Source organism: Periplaneta americana, chromosome 6, assembly GCF_040183065.1.
Source record: "Periplaneta americana isolate PAMFEO1 chromosome 6, P.americana_PAMFEO1_priV1, whole genome shotgun sequence".
NCBI classification, from domain to species: domain Eukaryota; kingdom Metazoa; phylum Arthropoda; class Insecta; order Blattodea; family Blattidae; genus Periplaneta; species Periplaneta americana.
The window spans coordinates 83040262-83063570 of NC_091122.1; the positions used below are offsets into that span (position 1 = coordinate 83040262).

The following is a 23309-nucleotide window of genomic DNA, read 5'->3' on the forward strand; positions in this document are numbered from 1 at the left end:
TGATTCGACTCATTACCCATCTCCCCCGAGTCGCCTCGAGAAGAAAGTTCCATGATGAACTAGAGTTGCCAACCATAGACGAGTTCATTGCTCGACTGGCTAGGAACCTGTATGCGGAAGCTCGTGCTAACCCCAACCCGCTCATATCTGGCCTCGGCCAGTATGATCCTAGGTTACGGCGTAGACACCAGACAGGTCCATTAGCTATACTATTGAGACAGAGGACAGGGAGGCTGGCGTTACTCCCAGGTGTTGGTAGCCACGACTCAACTCCATGAGACTCCTTGGATAGTGCAACCGCTTTAAAATGACCTTGTCTTAACTGGGCTAAACAAAATCCCTCCCTAACAATATCTACTTTTCTTTATCGATGGAACTATCATAGAGCCAATTGGCTAGTATATATCCATCGATTCATAGAGTCATTCAACCTAAGAGCCAACTGGCTAGTCTCTGATATTGAGACAACTCATCCTGCCTAAGGTTTTTCCATGGTTTTCCTAAGGCGCTAAGACAAATGTCGGGATGAGCCCTAAAAGAAATGGGCCACGGACCTGCACTCATATCCCCATTAATCTCCCTAAATACTTAAATTAATCAACTAATTACATCAATGTCAGTCATGTCATCAGTTGCTACAGGTATCCCGAGCAGAAGACTTCGACCGAGGATACCTAACCACTGAAGATGTCTGCCGTAGAAGTAGACGAAACGTCTGGTAACGTCAGCACCAGTAGACCACGGCATCTTAGCCCGGAAGCTCTGTTTCAACTAGACACCGGCCGTGAAAGCCTGCATGCTAAGCCTGTAGTTAATTAGGAATTGAGACACTGCGCGGCGCCACCAGTACGATTTTGAGACCCATGCACGGTGCCTATACCTACGGTGTTCGGAATTCTAAATAATTGAATGGTTTATTTGAAAAGGGATAGCTTAAGTCAACGAAATCAACAAATCAAGCAAATTGAGCTGACCAACTTTATATTCATCTTCATTCATCTTTCTTTCATCTTTATTTAAAAAAAAACTCAAGTTACGGATTTTAAATCCTTTTCAGAATAAAGATAAATCGCTGATATCTGGTGACAGATATAGGAAATGAAAATCAATGAGCTAGGATGTCCTAAAAGATTGTTATTCTTATGTTTGTACTAGTAAAACATAATATTATAATAAAGGCGAAAAGGTTCAAGTAAGTAATAAAGCATTTCCTAGCATTCATGACGCGAACTCAGAACGAATTCAGGGGCTAATATCACTGTTGAAGTCAACTGGAGATGGAAGAGGTAAAAATGTGAACAACCGAACAAAGACTATGCCTCCAGAAATTTGTTAAACCAGTTGCTCTGCATATTGAATCTTTGAAGTTAAAGAAATGCATTATTCAAGTGCATCCAAAAGTACTTATAAGCCGAATTAAATGTGAAAACTATACACGTTTTATTTAAACAAAAATATATAGAATCAAAAGTGTTATGCTGATTATGCATCTATCTGGAAGAAAAGTGTTCCTTGCATAGGGCACAAATAAAAAAGAAAATTATGGTTTATTTACCGACGCTCGCAACTGCCGAGGTTATATCAGCGTCGCCTGTTTGCCGGAATTTTGTACCGCAGGAGTTCTTTTACATGCCAGTAAATCTACTGACATGAGCCTGTCCCATTTAAGCGCACTAGGCCAGGATCGAACCCGCAATCTCGAGCACAGAAGGCCAGAGCTATAGCAACTGCGTTACCAAGGTCGACGCCACAAGTAAATGTCTGTAGTACGTGCGAATAGTTGAAGAAAAAAGTAAAAGTAACTCCCTGAATGGAAACGCCAAGAAAACAACAGCTGTAGAACTATAGGTGCATACTCGTACATACAAGAAGTTTGTACAGTAAACTTAAATAAGGTAGGTGTCCCTGATATGGCCATGTTAAGGTTTGAGAATTTTTTTAGCCGCCATTTTGAAAAAAAAATGTAAACCACTTTTTTCTTACTCGTTCTCAGTTTAATCGACTTTCTTAAAACAATTTCCTTTCCCAATAAAAATAGCTTTAATTGTCCAAAAAGTCCCAAATTCCAAAAGTCTACCTGTGGTCATATCAGGAACATGTGCACATGATATGGCCACCCTTGTTCCATGTTCTACAAATCGTAATTGTTTTCAGTTTGATAGCGCAATTGTGCTAAAATTAAATAATTTTGGTGTAAAATGAATAAACATGATACTTAATAATCTTTTTTATAATTCAAAAGTGTAGTCAAAACAGGTTCTTCCATAAAAAATTAAGTTGTTTACAAAATTGACATAAAAATTTAACTTCAAAAAACAAAAATGAATAATCATTCAAGAGAAGAGTACTTACAAGACAAAAATAACATTTTGAAAACAAATTATTGATCACAATTGGGACAAATAGAAATGTCTTTGTCTGCAGCAGTGAGGCCAACACACTCTTCGTGGTAGAAATTCTCACAGACTCCGCAGAGTCGCATGTCCTTGACTTCGTCCTCCTGACAAACCGTTTTAAAGGGATTGCTGGTCGTAAGTGTTTCGACAGTTTTTTTAAGAGGAACCCTGACGTTGCACGACGAAAAGCTCAAAGACTGAACCCAGTCCGGGCTCAGAATATTAGGAGTCAATGGATAACCTACAGAAGACAAGCGGAATATTCTATGGCACAGCTGTTTTCTTGTTCTGGTGTCAAGGTGGTTCTCCCACCTAACTTTGACTTCTTTAATGGGCCATCTTTCTCCAAATGGCGGCGTAAAGTACGTTTAGGTACACAAAACATTTTACTTGCGTTCCACTCTTCATACCGCTCACTGCCTTGGACGTGGTTCTTCAGCCCATAATCCCCTCTTATTCATGTTGACCGACATTATTTTATATCTGAAACAAAATTTCTAAAGCTTCCACTAAAGCGAATACTTAAGTTATATGGACTGTATTGTCTACTAATTCCAAACATTTCCAGCACATTTGCAAAAAGAAAAAAGTTTCCATTACAACATAACGTATTTTCTGCCGATGCAGATTAAAAAATACATTATTATGACGTCATTTTTTCTTATAATACAAAATGTTTGCGTAATCCCAGCTATAAGGCAGTAAATTTGTCAGATGAAAAAATAAAAGTGAAATGAACTTGATATGGCCATGGTGAATTTGATATGACCATATCAGGAGCAGGTAAGCTTTCACGAAAATCGTTTGATTATGTCTTGTAAAAGACACACCATCAACGACAACACCAATCAACAGAACATTAAAAACTGAATGGAGTACAATGGTTTTCATGAAACAAGTATTTGAAAAACATGCATAAAACAAAGGAGACTTACCAGAGAAAAATAAGAAGAGGTCACATGAATAACGCAAAACAGGCAACTGACGTCATATTGCTCAAACTGACTGGATGGGAAACGATCAAGTGACATACCAGGATGCCATTTCATTGGATGCTGTTTCAATTTAGCGGATTTTTTTTGTTAACTAACTCACAATAAGGGGGTGGCCATATCAGGAACATGGCCATAACAGGAGCACCCACCTTAGCTAGATTAAGAAGAAATGTGAAAATGAAGAAAAGGCAATGCAGAATTTACACGCCTCGTATTCTAGTGCAAAAGGCTTTTTTACTAGACAGCTATGGATTTTGTTTTTAGTATTCATAATCTGAAAACTGGAAATGCACATTTTCGTTTGTATCATGAGAGCAGTGGGAGAAAAAGATTAAATTAAGTATGTATTCCTAATACATGGTCATATTGACAGTAATGTTCCAGGTCATACGAAAGAGCTTCATCTTATTTTCTGATGGATGTGCAGGTCAAAACCGAAAACATACTGTTGTGCTATTTTTGTTGACAATAACTTCATTAAGGGGTTAGGTACAGTTTACAGCAGTAAAATGTTTGGAAATATTAAACATTTTTCCTCCATTACTGTATCTTGTACAATAATGAAAATTGGTATGTGTAAAACACTGTCCTTCTGCTATATGAAAAACATATTTTGACTATTAAAAAAGGTTATTATACATTTTTTCTTCCAAAATTCATATTGTTGGCCCTTTACTGTGCAGTGATAAAGCATTTCCCTCATAACTCATAAACTTGTTAACTTTTTCATGTTCTCTCTCTTTTATTTTATTGCTGAAACACATGTTTACAATATCATGCTCTTTCAACTATATTATTTAATAAATAATTTTTTTTTATTTCTGTATTATAAGAAAATACTTATATTTGATCATTTTTAAATGAATTTATTTTTATCAGACACTCTATCAAAGGTATAGAAGTGATCGTGCATCATATTGTAGATATGACATGCATAAGTACACACAAAAAATTTAATCACAGAATGTTGAATAGTTTTTGAGTTAAGTGGGAAAAGTTTCATCACTGCACAGTGAACTGAATTTTGAAAAAAGAAATTGTAAATAATTTTCTTAAATCGTAAAAGTATTATTTTTCATGTAGCAGATGGACAGTATTTCACACATATTAATTTTCATTATTGTACAAGATACATTAATGGAGGAAAAAATGTTGAATATTTCCAAAATGTTACTGCTGTAATCTGTACCTAACCCCTTAAAGAGATTTCGCAAGGTATAACATTATTTTCCAATAACACGGTATTCGATTTTACCATGCGATCGATATTTCAGTGTGATAAAGAGGAAATTTCGTCGTATGGATAGAATTTAATCCTCTACAGTATAAAGAAGTTCTTTAGGTGCTAGTTCTCTCTGCAAATTTTCCTCAAGTTTTCATTCTTAAATTTTATAGAGATTACAGCAGGTGATAGCTTAAGTTCTTAAAAAAAATACATTCTCTGTAAAAATCGTATAGGGAGAGAATCCCTAAAGAAATGAAGGTGTCATTTCAACCCTCCAGCTGTTACTCTTACATATTTAGTATGACAGCTCAGTACCAGGTATTGTAAAAATATGAGTCTTCACTAATAAATTCATTTCAAATGCATTCAGACTTACTCCTGCAGCAGGAAGAATACCTCCACTGTCAAGTGAAAAACCCTACACTGATGAGTATTTTCAGTGACCTTTATTATAAAGAAGATTCAGGATATCAGAAAACTTCTAAAGTATGATTCTAAAGAACATAGTTAATTTTTTTATGGATATCGTTCAATGTAAAACTGAAGAAACCTCTGCAGATCTCTATGAAAATTAAGCATATTGTCCCTATTGCTCGGAAAGTTGTGTGTTACTACATTCATTTACTCATTGAAATAAGTTAGTTCAATTTTTCCTGTGACAAATAAGAGAATTAAAGCAATAATGGCAAAATCTGGTAGGCCTACTGTTTATGTGAAATTATAAATGCATTTTTAAGATTATATGGTACTTTCTCTGAACCTACATTATCAATTCCGCTGTTACTTGGCAGTAGCTCATGCTACTAGTCACAGTACACCCGAAGTATGTGAAGCTGTCCACTTGTTCCACTGCCTTATTTCGAATTACCACGTTTACATTCTCTATTTTTCTTCCGATAACCATGGTGTTCGTCTTGTTTGTGTTTAGCTTCATCCCATATTGCTCTCCAGTCATTTATCTCCAATAGCATAACCCTTAGTATCAACTACTCTTCTGCTAAGAACCCCATATTATCAGCAAATCTTATGCACTTTATTCGTTTTCCTCCTATTATCACGCCCTTTATATTCTGAAAACTGTTCTTCAATACATCTTCAAGTAGATGTTGCCAGGGTAGGTGATAAAGGGTATCCTGTCGTACTCCTCTCTATATTCCACTTTCCTCTGACATTTCTCCTCATATCCTGATATTGAGTCGTTTCTCATTCCAATCCACACCATTCTTTTTAAGGATCCACATAAATTTTTCTTCAATTCATTCTGTGAAAAGTCTTTTCCAGGTCCACAAAATATGTTATACATCTTAATATTAGTAAATTAAGGGCTTAAAATTAACAGATAAACGGATAAAAATAGTTTGCAGTTCCTAATTTCTACATAGATTTCTTTTTTTATTATTTTATTTAAGCATTTGAGCTCTTTGTAATACAAAATATCGATCACATATAAGCTACTTGTATTCTAGATATGTAAAATAACTTACTTGTTTTATGAATGCGTTTTGTTTTGTTTGAATGTGAAAACATATAATTTAATCATAGCATTTTTGTAGCCTCAATTCAGTTTCTTTATTGTATATTTGTTTAGTGTATTTTGAAAGCATGCTTCATACATATCAAATGCAGTATACGTATTTCAGTTCGTCTTAATATAATATTTAATGATAATATTCTTGTTCGATTTGCATGGAAAGTAATTATATAAATTATAGAAACTATTATTTGGTTAATTATATTTATTTTTGTTGCAGGCGGAGGATGAGTGGAACTCTGAATATAAAATCAGTACATAGCTTTCCAATGTTCTGTAATCCATATAGGAATGTATAAATTAGTAACTATAGGAGAATAAATCATGTACTGTAATAATTATTGTACAGTATTTTATTTGTATTATAGGATGTTAATAAATAATTATTTTACTTAGCCATTACGTAAAATAAAAGGAATGTTCATTTCTCTACGGAAAATACCCGAAGTATTTTAAGTTAGCCTACAAGTTATTTTCATAAGGATTGACCTTCAAATATATCAATATTAGTGTACACTTGAGAAAGTCTACCGTTTGTCCTTCAGTGATATTCTATGTGATATTTGTAAAAATCGTGAAATATTCTTAATCATGGATATAAAAGAGAGACAAATAAAAGTATATTAATAAAATATTAAATCGTTCAAATTATACCTGATCGTCGCTAATACAAACACAGGAATTAAACTTAACCCTTAATACCCGCCACGGTTGTTATCACACTTCTCCCACTGTGACACCAGGTGAAGGATACCGGTTTTATACAATCGTTGTGGTTTGGAGTGAACCAATGTTTAACATAATTGTGCACCTTTTCAACTGATAGATGTGTGGTTCCTTTCAGGCTGTTCTCAAAATCTCCAAAATTGTGGAAATCGCATGGAGATAAATCTGGACTGTACGGGAAGTATGTTAGTGTATCTTAGAAAACCTTTTACAACTCGTCCCTTGTTTATCTGACAATGTAAGCTGGGGCATTGTCACGGAGTAGAACCATTTTCCTTGAGAAAAGTCATGGGCGTTTATTCTTTATACTTTGAGATGCCCGAGAGCGTTTTTACAGGGCGATTCTAAAGTCTTCACCTAGATTCGGAGGTCGATAGAACAGTAACCATGACAGATATAGCGGAAACTCTTATATAAGTGGATAGAGTATCTCTGCAAGTTTCTCACATACTTTACAAGTGTTCATATGTCCACTGTTGGTGACGTGGCAGACATCAACTCTGTAGTCAAGCTCCTGCCACACACGTCCCAACATCTAACAGTCGATACGGCGACTGGATGCGTGATTCTTTCATGTAGCTGCGCTTTCATGTAAAGGGTAACGAACACATGATCTTTGACATAATCCCATAAGAAATAATCACGTGGAGTTAAGTCAAATGACCGTGGGGGCCACGGAAGAAGAGGAGAGTCATTTCGAGAAGCACATTCAATGCAACGACATGGAATTTCAGCATCGAGGTAATGACAGAGGCATGATGAAAATGAGGTGTAGCCCGAACTTACTGATGAATGAAGTTCTGACTAACTGCCTATAATTGTGGCATTAACAACTGTTGAAGCATGTTCAGATACACCGGACCGGCAACAGTTTCTTCCGCAAAGATAAATGAACCATATTATTTCCCATTTGGCCTGACTCCAAGTTAGGCATATATGTTGACGCTTTATGTTCAAGTCAACTGCCATTATACAAGGGGCGCACTCAGCTGCGTGACTTCGGCCAGAAGGGAAACATTCAAGGAGGAGGGTTCGATCCGGTGCTGTGGATTGAATTCGGCGTAGTTCAGTGGTCAGAGCACTTTGTACGTAGAACCAAGGACACGGGTTCGATCCCCGGCGCCGGAGCGAATTTTTCACCTCAAATATTAATTGTCAATATTACAGATATTATTCTGTAGGACAAATTAGATGTTAATAGCGTGTGGGAAAATATCAGAGATAGTATCAAAATTGCAGCTGAGCAGAGCATAGGTTATTATGAAACTAAGAAAAAGAAACCGTGGTTTGATGAAGATTGTTGCATGGTAGTAGAAAGAAGGAAACAGGCAAAATTGAAATTCTTACAGGATCCAGTTGAGGAGAAGTGAGATAATTATTTCAATGAAAGACGGGAAGCAAGTCGTACACTTAGGAATAAAAAGAGAGGTTGCTCTACTCGCTTGGCTACTTCCCGATTAGGAAAAACACGGAAATTTTACTTGAAGCAAGTAAAGCGATCGGTTTGGAAGTAAATCCCGAAAATACAAAGTATATGATTATGTCTCGTGACCAGCATATTGTACGAAATGGAAATATAAAAATAGGAGATTTATCCTTCGAAGAGGTGGAAAAATTCAAATATCTTGGAGCAACAGTAACAAATATAAATGACACTCGGGAGGAAATTAAACGCAGAATAAATATGGGAAATGCGTGTTATTATTCGGTTGAGAAGCTCTTATCATCCAGTCTGCTGTCCAAAAATCTGAAAGTTAGAATTTATAAAACAGTTACATTACCGGTTCTCCTGTATGGTTGTGAAACTTGGACTCTCACTCTGAGAGAGGAACATAGGTTAAGGGTGTTTGAGAATAAGGTGCTTAGGAAAATATTTGGGGCTAAGCGGGATGAAGTTACAGGAGAATGGAGAAAGTTACACAACACAGAACTGCAAGCATTGTATTCTTCACCTAATATAATTAGGAACTTAGAGTCCAGACGTTTGAGATGGGCAGGGCATGTAGCACGTATAGGCGAATCCAGAAATGCATATAAAGTGTTAGTTGGGAGACCGGAGGGAAACAGACTTTTAGGGAGGCCGAGACGTAGATGGGAGGATAATATTAAAATGGATTTGAGGGAGGTGGGGTGTGATGATAGAGACTGGATTAATCTTGCACAGGGTAGGGACCGATGGCGGGCTTATGTGAGGGCGGCAATGAACCTTCGGGTTCCTTAAAAGCCATTTGTAAGTAAGTAAGTAAGTAAGGATAAATTAATAAAAATACCTTTAATATTCTCATAGCTAGCAGTGCATATTTCTGTACAGATTACTGTGCACTTAACTGCGGAATCCCGGCCAAATAAGTCACTCAGCTGAGTGCGCCCCTAGTTTAATGGCAGTTGACTTGAACATAAAACTCTAACATATATGCCTAACTTGGAGTCAGGCCAAAAGGGAAACATTCAAGGAGGAGGGTTCGGTCCGGTGCTGTGGATTGAATTCGGCGTAGCTCAGTGGTCAGAGCGCTTGGTACGTAGAACCAAGGACCCGGGTTCGAACCCCGGCGCCGGAGCGAATTTTTCACCTTGAATATTAATTGTCAATATTACAGATATTATTCTGTAGTACAAATTAATAAAAATATCTTTAATATTCCCTACGTAGAATAAAGTCAAAATAAAGTTTAGGCCTATGTAATATATATTTATATGTAAATTTTGAGTATTCTTCTTTATGAATTTAACCATTAATATGTTTTATATCAGAATTGATTGAAGATTGTGTTAATATGTATGATTAAAAAAAATGTAAACTGCATATTTTAGTTTGTCAACGAAACATTTTACATTGGTTAAATTTAATTTCTTACATCACTTTGTATTCGTGGCAACCCTTTAACAAGGTAAGTTTGTAGCAATTCTATAAATTTATCGAATAAACAATAATCGGCTAATTTTGAGACGATATTTCAGTTAGGCTATTCTTAAAGGTGAGAAATTGAATATGGTAGCATTTTCACACAGATAGAGATATAAAACTCATTTGGATCGTTTCATAACATTAATTAGATAATCATAAAAATGTTAATTTTATCTTTGTTCCAAAACGAAATAAATGTATGCATGTATCAGTGTTTTTAATATTAGCAGTTATGGAACCGTGAATGAGAGGCGAGCAAAAAATTAATAAAAACGACATTGTAAGAGGAGATATGATGCGATAAATCAGGTGTCCAGTGTCTGGTGACGCGTTATCTAAGGCTTTGTAGTATTTAATACATTTAACGTACGATTATAAATAATACATGAAATGAAAGAGCAACTCAAACAGTTTTGTACGCGCATGAACTGTTTCCTCTGTCTACCGTCAGAAAGCGCGTTGAACGAGTGAGTCTTTCATGCGTAGCCCCAAGAACTCTGTTCGGAAGGCTAGTCGTGAATTAACATTTTCAGCGACGTCTGTGTGGAGAATTTTAAGGAGACGCATATAGAAGTACGCGATTGGTTAAACGACATTGTCCCCGACCGCTGGATTAGCCGAAAGGGGCCAAATGACAGAGCTTGTTTTGCATGGCCTCCATGTTCACCAGATCTTACGCCATGCGATTTTTACCTTTGGAGATTCATAAAGGATCGTGTGTATGTACCTCCGCTACCAGCTGACCTACCAGACTTAAGACAGAGGATTGAAGCAGTTGTTGCAACAATTACTCCAGACACACTGATCAAGATTTGGGAAGAACTCGCTTATCGACTCGATGTGTGCCGTGTGACGAATGGTGCTCACATTGAGCACTTGTAGCAAAACTGTTTGAGTTGCTCTTTCATTTGGTGTATTATTTATAATTTTACGTTAAATGTGATAAATACTACAAAGCCTTAAAACTCCGATATTCATTTCGAAACACCCGGTATACTGATGATAGGTTATTTTATAAATTTGTTTCAAATATATTTACGTAAATAATTTAATTCCTCAGATAGTTCAAATTTTACTCTAATTAAAATTATATTTTCAATGGTGAAGAAATGAAGATCCTATCTTTAAAAGTTTACGAGTAATCTTTCCCTAAAAATTGACTTCCGAAGAAATATATTACCGGCATGTGTAACATTTAACATTATGAAGACTATAGTACAGACAAAGTAGATATTGCATAGAAAAATAATGAATTACTGTATCGGTTTGATTTTCATTATCTACTACTTAAAAAGTAAAAAAGCGAAATTATCTTGTTGTCCGATTTCACATTGATTGTCCTATTTTAAGAGTCTGGCAGGGCGGAAGAGAAGGCCCATTGGCCTTAGCTATGCCAGATAAATAAATTAATAATAATAATAATAATAATAATAATAATAATAATAATAATAATAATAGTAATAATAATAATAATAATAATAGTAATAATAATAATAATAATAATAATAATAATAATAATAATAATAATAATAATACATAGTAAAGCCTGGGTCGATTTTCATTTCAACTAACCTTATAGGTTTAAATTAATAATTTAACCCTATAGTAATATTAAAGAATTGTTCATTAGGATTTTATACAAGATAGTTTCTACTTCCATACGAATCACAGAATGGTAGGTATGTTACTGTTACTAGTTGTTGATAATGGAGAAGATTTTCCTTGGATTTCATTAACTTTGCATAGGGAACGTATACGGATACACTGTATATTTTGCCATCAACTATAAAGTATGTACGACGACAGAAAATGAGATGGATTGAAAAATAAATTGAAATTTACAAGGGATTGTCAGTGAGCTCATATCGAAACCTACCTTGAAAATTCGCTGACTGAATCTACACTCTATACACCAAAAATTAGCTGCGAGTTTAAACAGCAAGATCCAGATGTCGAGATAGGAATCCCTATTAAAAACTAGGAGAAAAGCATGGAGTATAATCGTTGGGTTTTGCGCCCCTGTACAGCCACTCTGTAGTATCACCACTAATTCTGATGAAGGGTGTCTAATTGCTCTTGCATGGCTGGTTTGTCAGACGACTTTACAGCTTCGATCTCAGGACGTTGCTGTTGAAACTTACAGCTGATTATTGGTGTGTAGTATTTTTACAAGACATCCCTTCTGTCAGCGAAATTTCAAGGTATGTTTTGATGTGAGTTCACTGACAGTTTCCTTGTTAGATTATTGCATACAACATATTATATTAGGTATAGGGATATACACTGCTCCGTCGATACAGAAGGAAGCCAATGTTTACTTACTTAGATATAACACGCGGAGCAAGTCCCCTGCAATCGGTAAGCATCAGGTTTAGGTAGAGCATTAAAGTCAAGAAATATTATAGGCAGTAAGAAATATATCATACGGAGTGGATATTTATGAGTTGCTAATTCATTATAAAAAGTGAATCTGATGCAACGTTAATACAAATTAATTTCATTTCCTAGAAGATATATATAAGATTAAATAAATAAATAATACCTTAAACTCTTCAGCAATATCCTTAATATTTGCGCCGTTTTCAAGTTGTTGAATAATATCGACGTTGTCAGAAATACTCAGATATTAACGTGTTTGTGACATGATGCCTTAGCGGTATGCGGGGGCTAGGATTCTCGTCACAACAATAGACCATATTGTATTGTGTTGCTGCTTTCTTTAGACTCAAATGTACTATAATAAATCGGCGAAGCAGTGTAGTTAAAAACATATTGAACCATTTGTCCTAGCTTCCAATCCCGGAAATTCTTATTGTTCAGAAGAAGACCACGTTTATACTGTACATAATGTTGTTCTGACAAGACAAAGAGCACTAGACCTACTCTTGATTGAGAGATAAAAGGAAACTGTAGTAGATGTGGATACATCTTGCAACTCTGTAATTCGAGGAATGACACCAACTCTTGCAAATTTCTTTGTTGTACCCTCCATCCAGTATTTCGCTGCACGAATCCGATAAAATTGTTGCCTTTAGGAAGAAGAACGGAGAAGAAAATAAATAAAAATAATTAAAATGAAAAGAAAATAACATTACAAATGCAATAAGAATCGTGGATGAAGGGAAAGAAAATAAGACAAAAAGTAAGAACAATCGAGAGAAGAAGAAAAGAAATACGAAGAGCAGGAAGGAGAAAGAAGAAAACAAGAAGCAGAAGAGTAAGAAGAAAATATGATAAGACATGATAAGAAAATTTCAGCAGAAGGGAAAATGGAGAAAAAGAGGAAAAAGAAGTACAGTAAGTAGAAAGGTGAAAAGGAAGAGGAAGACACGAAAGAATAAAAATTAGTAGAATTGAAAGATGAACGAGGAAGAGAAAAAATATAAAGAACCAGGAGAAGAAAATATTGGAAATTATAGAAATTTTATTGTTGGTGTTTGTAATTGCAATAAATGTATTGCAATTGAAAATAATGTTTCCAAAACTCGCTCAGTCCATTTGGCTATTTTTAAGATGTATACATATGATTATGTTTGAGACCTCTATCATTATATTTAACAACAAAACAACGCCAATCCTAAACGTTTGTTATTGTGATTGTCACTTGAAAACTCTCTCAAGTCCATAGACCAGTGGATAAAAAACTAGCCCAGTCCTTTCATAAAAATAGACTGCATACATTTTGAAATCACACTCTTCAATTACGTTCGAAAGATCTACTATTCAGTGTGATTACTTGTAAAATATGAGAGATAATTATATATAGCCCTATGTATTATACGTGATTTTGAGTTCAAAATATTATGAAAAGAAACTATGAATGAAGTGAAGCATTAGCGGCAGAAATGTCATTAGAAGGAATACCACAAGCTAATTGACTTTGCACGTAGACAACTTTCAAAACTGAAATGATGATGAAACAGAGTGAGAATAAACTTTGTTATCAAGATGACAGCGAAACAAAGGAAACAATGTGGTTGAATCAGCTGGAACAACCAACACGCCTGTTAAAATAACATATTCATTACACATACCAAGCTGTAAAAGAGAGACTCAGCCTGGCGGTGCGAATAGAGTGGTGGTTGCTTTAATTTACACAGTCTCCCTCAACTTCCACGTGTTGTAATATTCTGCAAGCAGTGAAACGTCATACGTTTACAGCTATTAAATTTCGAACCAAATAGATATATATTCAACAGCTCATCGCTAGATGAACAATTTGAACCGAAGAGTAGTCGCAGAACCTAGATCGATTGCCGCCATAAATAATGAATGTATCATGTACGATGTCTTATTTTGAGTAAGATTTTCGAGTATGTGTTCATTGTCTCTGTCATAACTTTTATTTCGAATAATTGACCACCATTTTCATCGCTATGGATCGGTAGTTTGTGCATTCTAAAGTAGTATTGCTACTTCGCATATGACTTATTTAACCTAGTACCAATAGAGGTCTGATAAGGTCTGATATGAACAAGTGACATGAACTATATTAGGTAAGCGTGGTGTACATTACGGTTAGAAAGCTTGGTTTACAACGTTACGAAGTTTAAATCTTGCAGTCTTCACCTAATAATACCTAAAGGAGGCAAGAAGTTATCTATTGAACCGCGCGACGAAAGTATTACACGTCTAAGTTACCGCGTTATTGAGAAAGACACTGTACTAAAATTTGTTTCGTCTTCTTTAAGGGTTTCTGTGTTTGGACACAATACGCATTGCTTCCCACACCACAGCTAAACATTTAGAAATGCAATAAAATCTTGGATTTCAAGTAACTTGGTTCGCGAATGTTTTGCAAAACGAGCGAAAAATTAGGAAACATTTTTACATCTTGATTACACAACTTTTAACACTATATCACTTCGGACTATGTATTATATGTCTTTCTTATGTTAAATTCTATCGTACTTGGTTAACATGTTTCGATCTGTTATGGACCTTCTTCAGAACTGGTTGTTGGTGATCTTGGCGCATTTTGTTTTGTTTCCTGTGGGGGTGTGTTTGTGTAGTGTAATGTGTAGCCAAAGAGTGTGTATGTTCTGAAATTGAGTTGTGTGTTGAGAATTTCGTTTGGATGTGTTTTTGTGTGTCTGTATATTTCGTATTGTTCTAGTGTGTTTAGTTTCTGGCTTTTTGGTTGGATGTGTAGAATTTCCATGTCTGTGTTGATGTCTCTGCAGGTGTGGTTAGCATTTGTGACGTGTTCTGCATATGTGGATGTGTTTTGTAATTTTGCTATGGCTGTGATGTGTTCTTTGTAACGTGTTTGAATTGATCTGCCTGTCTGTCCTATGTAAAAGTTGTTGCAAGTGTTACATTTCAGTTCGTATACGCCTGTGTGGTTGTATTTGTTTCTTTGTGTTGTTTGTGTGTTGAGATGTTTTTGTAGAGTATTATTTGTTCTGTATGCGATGTTGTAATTTAATTTCTTGAATGAGTTTGCACTCTTGCGTGTGTTTTTGTTTTCGTATTTTAGTGTGATGTATTTTTTGTGTTCTTGTATTTGTGTTGTATTCTCATGTTTTTTGTGACTGTGTTTTGTCTTTCGTATTATGTTGTCTATTATGTTGTGGTTGTATCCGTTTTCTTGTGCTATGTATTTACTTGTGTTTAGCTCTTCTTTGTAGTCATGTTGGTTCATTGGTATGTTGAGTAGTTTGTGTACCATTGTTCGGAATGTGGCTTGTTTGTGTTGTGTTGGGTGGTTGGATGTGTTGTGTATGTGTGTTGTTTTGTTGTTGTTGTTGTTGTTGTTGTTGTGGGTTTTCTGTAGACTTTGAATGTGTGTTTGTTGTCGACTTTTGTTATTGAGATGTCTAGAAAATTTATGGACTTGTTGTTTTCAATTTATAATGTGTAGCGTAGCTTTGGGTGTATTTATGTTTTGATGCAGGTTTTGGATCTGTCTTTTGTTTTCTTTGTATACTATTAGTATGTCATCTACGCATCTGTGCCAATATATGATGTTGTCTGTGTGTTTGTAGTGTTTTATATTGTCTTTGTTTAGTATGTATGTCTGTTCTATGTGGTGTATGAATATTTCTGTTAGTATGCTGGAAATGAGTGATTCCATGGGTAGGTCTTCGGTTTGAGTGTAGTATTTGTTACTGTATGTGAAGTAGTTTTGTTTTGTGATGATGTCTGTGATGTGAATGATTTCTTTAATGTGTACACTCATCTACTCATGATTCCCCCAAACTCCGATTGTGGTTGGAATGGTAAAAATGACAGATTACGTAAGAGATAGAGTAGAATGAGTAGCTGGATTAGATTAGATTAGATAGGGTTGGATTAGGTGGATGTATTGGATGGAATAGATGAAATATGAGGATTGGATGGAATGAATGGAATAGATATATCAGATGGAATGGATGGACGGCTGGTATGGACATATGAAACGAACGTAAGGAATGTGTGGATGGAATTAATGAGATAGACGGATGGGAGGGGCGCATGGAATTGATGGATGGGATAGACGGAATGGATTGAATAGATAGACTGGTTTGGATGGATGGACTGGAAGGAATGGGTGGATTGTATAGAATGGATGGAATCGATAGATTAGATGGAATTGATAGATAGAATGTAATGTGTACATTTGATGAAATGGATGGAATGCTGAAATGGATAGATTGAATGGAATGGATGGAATGAATAGATTGGATGGAATGGATAGATTGGATGGAACGGATGGATTGGATGGAACGGGTAGATTGGATGAAACTGATAGGTAGGATGGAACGGATAGATTGGATGGAACGTAGAGATTGGATGAAACGGGAAAATGGATGGAATGAGTAGCTTGGATGAAACGGATAGTAGTAGTAGTATTAGTACGTTTATTTTGCCTGGCAGAGTTAAGGCCATGAGGCCTTCTCTTCCACTCAACCAGGTTTCAATAATACAAATACATGAGATACAAAATTTGATTACAAAGCAACACAAAAGAGAATAACTTAGGAATTACATAAAATATAGTAGGAAATTACAATAGACAAGATCAGTTACATAATATATAAAATAAAGTAGAAAATTACACATAATCAAAATCAGTTACATAACATAAGGGGAATACACACACACACAGACAAACACACAATTTATAAGATCTAAAATGCCCGAGACAAATTGGACGATTAATTTACTTGAGATATATTATTCAGTTAATATACTAATTGGAGAATACATATGGGTGACAAGACATAAAATGTTGATTAGCAAAGTCCTACTAAATGGCACACAAACACAAATGATTAAGTAATATATAAAGATAATAAAAAAAAGAAAAGAGAAAAAAAAGAAGAAGAGAGAGGAGAGAAAAAAAATAACAACTTGGTAATTTAAGACTATTTAGAAACTTCCGCAAGAGTCTAGTTCTGTTCATTAAAGACATTTCTAAGTAGAGTGTACTTAAAAGATTTTAGACTCCGACTGCTCCTGATTTCCTGTGACAAGTAATTCCAGGAACGAGCTGTGTGTATTGTGAAGGAAGCAGAGTAGAGAGATGTTTGATGGAGTGGAATTGATAGAACATGGTTATGCTGCGAACGTGTATCACGGTTGTGGTGGGATGCTAAAAGTGTGAAGCGAGGAACTAGGTAAATAGGTGTGGAATTATTTAAAATCTGATACAGCAAACAGAGGGAATCAACTGAACGTCTCTCCCGTAAACGAAGCCAAGATAATTGAAGGAAATACTCGGAGACATGATCATAGCGACGGCTGTTAAAAATGAAACGAACACAAGCATTATGAACACGCTGAAGCCTCAATGACAATTCAACACTAAGATCACTATACAAAACGTCGCAATAGTCAAAGTAAGGCATCACCAGGGTCTGTATCAAGATCTGTTTCAGTTTAGAAGGAAAGAAATTTTTCAGTCTTTTCAGAGAATGCAAGATTGAGAAAGTTTTCTTACAGACATATTTTACCTGTGCATTCCAGCTGAGACTTGAGTCGAAATGGAAACCTAAATTTTTAACCGTAGTACTGAATGGTATTATAGTATTATTTAAAGTCACTGGCAAAAGTGTATTAATGTTGATGGAAGATTGTAATCTTTGATGTCCTAGTAGAATTACTTGCGTTTTCCCGGGATTAAGGTTCAGCCCGCATTTTCTAGCCCAGCTGCTGATTAACGTAAGATCATGATTTAATTTTGATAGGCTATCATTAAGTGAGGTTGGTCTTGAATGTATATATATCTGAAGATCATCTGCATAGAGATGATGCTGACAATGTTTAAGGGCAGTAGAGATGTCATTAATGTAAATAGTGAAAAATAGAGGCCCTAGTACAGATCCTTGAGGGATTCCTGCCTTCACGTCTCGCCATGAAGAAAACCGATTCTTGTGAGACACACATTGATGGCGATCGCGAAGGTAAGACTCCATCCACATGATTGCCGTGTCTGACAAATGCAACATTTTCAGCTTTGCAATAAGAATATCAATGTCGATAGTTTCAAATGCTCTAGAAAAGTCCAGTAGTGATAGTACGGTCACTTCGCGTCTGTCCATAGCTTCACGAGCATCTTCAGTGATCTTAAGTAGGGCAGTAGAGGTGCTATGATTTGGTCTGAAGCCGGACTGGAGTGGGTCAAGGAGATTATACGAGTCCAGGTAGTCGGTGAGTTGCCTGTGGACTATACGTTCTAGTAGATAGATAGGATGGAACGGATAGATTGGATGAAGTGGGTGGAATGGACGTATGAAAAGGGTGGGATGGACTGTTGAAAGGGACTTATAGAATTCATGGATGGACTGGATGAGTTAGACAGATGGAATGGATGGGATGTTCGGATGGAATTGATGGATGGGATGAACGGAGTGGATGGAACAGATAGTTTCGATGGAATGGATGGGTTGGGCGTGTGGAAGGAACGTATGGAATGGACGGACGGACGGATGGATGGATGGATGGATGAATGGACGGACGGACGGACGGATGGATGGCTGGATGGATGGATGGATGGATGCATGGATGGATGGATGGATGGATGGATGGATGGATGGATGGATGGATGGATGGATAGGCAGAAGGCTAGATGATGGTTAGATACTTGGGTATAAATGAATTACACCCTATGTTTATTTCAGTATAGGCTACTTGCGCCACTTTACGCGTAAGACTTGGTACAAAGGGAGTTTAGCCCTTAGCGTCAACATGTAGCAGAGCCTTGTAAGCAATTCTAATCTAACCCTTAGACTGGCAATATGAACATATAGCCAGAGTCCAGCCAGGGAAGGCCATACCCCGGCTACATTAGCTGGTATGCTAATCTTGAGAGTATAGGCCGTGGTGATAAGAAGGCAGTCCTGCTTGCTACAGGGTAATAACGTAATTGTGGGGATGAGCTGCACAGATACGAGGTGGTGTAGGGTGGGGATGTCCGCCAGTTCCACACTACCTAACGTTACTCCGGGACGGTCAATTCTATCTGAATATTTTGAAGTGCTTGATGTAGGAAGCTTCCACTCTGCGTTATGTTTTCTCAGTCGTAGGGTGTTTAAGAAATTTGTTTAATTTTTTGGATTCAGAGATTCGTCTAGAATATTATATTACGATACAAGGTAGCGAAGTGCTTTTTACAAAATCAAGGAAACGTTTGAAAAACTCACTCTGCTCGTTTTTCAATGTCCGAGATTTTGTAATGCACTTCACAAACGCGTATTCTATAAACATTTTTGCACAATCATATTTGCAAAATTTCAAATACAATATATATATTGCGCTGAAAATTTAGAGCGGTATTCCAAAGCCTTCGGAAAACTGCACTGTAATGGGTCTACTTCAGTATAGTTTTATGTTATGAAGAATGGTTTCTATGTGGGATTTCTAACTTTCAAGGCCTAACAAAAATAGCTGTAAATATAACAAATCACAATCGTGCAAAAAATTAATTTTCAGTCATATAAAAATCTTCTCGCTCTTCCTTGTTGTGCTCCTTATGTTGCACTTTTAGGTGTGCATATTTTACATCTTGCGACTTCACATATTTTTATATAGTTTATTGAGTCTGTACATAACAAACATACTCTTCGAAGATTTCTTCTTATTATTCTCCTTCGTGTTTATCATTTTCTCTACTCTTTAGGCTATATACATTTCACTTCTTCTGGGTTAGAAGACATTCCATTATTCTGACCTAATTTTTGTTTTCTTTGATTAAACACTGTTTGTCTCTACAACTTTCTTCGGCATTCTATTTTTATCTTGATCTCTCCTACTCTTTGAACAATCCTCCTTTTTATGCACTTCATGTTGCAAGTATTTTCCGTGTTCATTTCTGGAATTTTCGTTGTTTCCTTATTCTGTCCTACTATCGAATATCCTTCGAGTTGTATTAATAAGAGTAAGTTTACTAAACCCATATTTAACCATTATGAATAGCAAAAATATTTTGTCAGTTTCTCTCATTTTTGTTTATTTTCTAATATACTTACGTAGTCTTTTGAGACATATTTCATCCTAATTTTTTATAAATCTCATTATTTCTCTGTTACCATTTTATCTAACAATTTTGTTACATTTTATCTTCATTCCTTTGGAACTCGCCGTTTGTTATTTGTCGATAGGTGTCATGTATTTGTTATTATTCGTTTTTGTCGATATGTGTTATTCATTTATTATTTACTTACCGCACGTGTGTTGTAAGTTTAACTTACAAGGCCTACCTACAATATCAGTAAGGTTGTTAAGAAACGCGATTGGTCAAAAACGATTCTAATAGTTTAGAATTTAGAAAAATAAGAAGTGACCTACTTATAATACCCACAGCGTTTTATTTCAGTAATTTTTATAAATTTATTTTCATTTGTCTTATGATTTCTGCAACTAGTCTTAGAGAATTAATGTATTGTTCATAGACTTTCCTTGATATCATTTTGAACTTTTTATATTATTAGTACGGGAAGTCTTAGAGAAGTGGTTATAATCTTCGTAGAGTCACTTTAGTGTCGTTAATGAATTAATTTCAGAGTGTGTAAGTTTAATATTCCAGGTTACGAAAGTAATTAATTATGATCTTCATGGACTTTTACTTTAGTGCAGTTTATGATTTTATTTCATGTCATGAGTAATATGATTAATACGACAGGTTGTAGAGAAGCATGAACTCCATATTATAGTGTTATTATTTTATTATCTCTGTGCTGTGATTAATATAGCAGATGACAGAGCATTATGATTTCCTTGTTGTTTTATTTTAGTAGTACTTATGCTTTTATTTTGAACTATCATAAGGTCAATACATGTCACAGCGACGTAGTGATAACATTCATGGTACGGTTTACTTTCATTTTAGCGCAATTTATATAGGTAAATATTAATTTTTTGGTCCTACAGAATGTGATGGGTCATCGTCGTCTTCTTAATACTGTAGACTGCAAAAATTTTCCTAGCATCATGCTTAATTGTACAATTATTGAATACAGCAAAACAGTAAAAAAATCTTGGAATCTTCATGGATAATGATCTTAACTGGAACACTCAAGTTACCCATACATTCAAGACAATATTGTCGCTATTCCACCCTTTGAAGCACGTAAAACACTTTCTACCACTTAACATTAGAAAAGAATCTTATACAGACACTCGTGAAGTCGCATCTCGATTACTGTGATTCCTTGTTAACGAACTTAAGTTCTGACTTAAATGAGAGATTGCAACGTGTTCACAATGTACTATGTATAAGATTCGTCTGTAATATTCGGAAATTTGACCATGTAACACCGTCTCATGAGCTGCTCTCGTGGGCTAGTCTAAAGGAACGAAGAATCATACACGCTCTTTTACTTCTTTACAAAATTTTACATAATTCTTCTCCAAATTACTTGACTTCACGCTTTCAGTTCCTAACTACTTCACGAAATCAGCGTCAATCTCTCCTTTCTATTCTTCGTCATAGAACTTCCCTATACTCATCCTCCTATAGGCCTACTGGATCATCGCCTCGCCTCTGGAATACTTTACCTAGTGACGTCAGAAATTCCGGACACTGTCACAGTTTTAAAGTAAATAAGAAAAGTATGTTTTATCTGACGAAATCCGTTTCTGAGAAGTTGCTAGATTTATGGCGAAGTTTTTATCTTTATTATTTTGGCAATAATTTCCTTTTGTTAGATTAACCCTTTCTCTTGTCTTTGTGCTTATTGTCCATTAGTTAATAATAATGACGCTGAGCGACACTGTTATTTTGTGACTGTATTTGTTGTATATGTTTTCACTTTTTGTTTGTTTTTTTGCATCATTTAATATGTTACACTAATTTTTATTATTTTCAGTTTCTACTTGTATGTTCAGTTGTTCTTTATGTCATATTCATTCTGTCACTCGTTATTACTGTAGATTACTTGCATTGACGTATAATTTTCTTGTAGTTGTATTGTATTTGTGGTGGAGTGGAAGAGAAGGCCTGATGGTCTTAACTCCACCAGAGTAAATAAATAATTCATAATTCATAATTATCTCTTATGGTTACCATTGGTTATTAATGGAGAAAAATTCGCTCCGGCGCCTGGAATCGAACCCGGGGAGAGGGATTCGATCCGGTGCAGTGGATTAAGCTGCGGTGTAGCTTCGTGATTAGGGAGCCCAATACGTAGAACTGGGGGCTTAGGTTCGATCCCCAGCGCCGGAGCGAATTTTTCTCCATTAATAAGCAATTTATATAGCCTATTTATTTTTCTTGTGATATGTAATTAGTATGAAGAAAAGGAAAGAAAGTAAACTTGCGAATTCTAAATGAGATAGTAGAACAAGTGGGCAGCTTCAAGTACTTGGGATGTACTATAAACAGTAACATTAGTTGCTGCCAAGAAGTCAAAAGGAGAATAATAGTGGCAAAGAAAGCTTTTAATAGAAAAAGGAGCATCTTCTGCGGATCTCTGGAGAAAGAACTAAGATTAGTGAAGTGTGTTGTATGGAGTGTAGCATTGTATGGGGCAGAAACATGGGCATTACGACGAAGTGAAGAGAAGCGACTAGAAGCATTTGAAATGTGGAATGAAGAAGAATGGAACGTGTGAAATGGACAGACAGAATAGGAAACGAAGCTGTGTTGGAAAGAGTGAGTGAAGAAAGAATTATGCTGAAACTGATCAGGAAGAGGAAAAGAAATGGGCTGGGTCATTGGTTGAGAAGAAACTGCCTTCTGAAAGATGCACTGGAAGGAATGGTGAACGGGAGAAGAGTTCTGGTCAGAAGAAGATATCAGATGATAGACGACACTAAGATATATCGATCATATGAGGAGACTAAGAGGAAGGCAGAAAATAGGAAATGCTGAGTTTGCAGTGGAAGACCTGTCCTTAGGCAGAACACTATGGATGAATGAATGTAATTAGCATCGCAGTTTTACTTTGGTGTCATTTATGACGCCATTTGCATTGTTATGCAATAATCTTCGCTGTAGGTGTTCCTAATATTTTATGACCTTATATTGAGGTGGTGTATGGTTAGTATAAGGCTCGCTATAGCGTCGCAGTTAAGGTGCAACGCTACAAAGATAGAAGGTCGTGGTTTC

The 23309-nt window shown here is 35.8% G+C and overlaps 1 long non-coding RNA gene across 6 annotated transcripts in view; it reads left to right on the top strand.

The window, feature by feature from the left end:
* The window catches only part of LOC138701464 (uncharacterized), a 1004334-nt gene extending 997597 nt beyond the window's left edge, over positions 1–6737 (top strand). For 4 of the 6 annotated variants that reach the window (XR_011332589.1, XR_011332590.1, XR_011332591.1 and 1 more), the window contains one exon: positions 6368–6737. This is a non-coding gene — a long non-coding RNA (uncharacterized lncRNA). The remainder of the gene's footprint in view (positions 1–6367) is intronic. The other 2 variants (XR_011332588.1, XR_011332593.1) reach the window with 2 other exon arrangements.
* The last annotated feature ends 16572 nt before the right edge of the window (positions 6738–23309 follow it).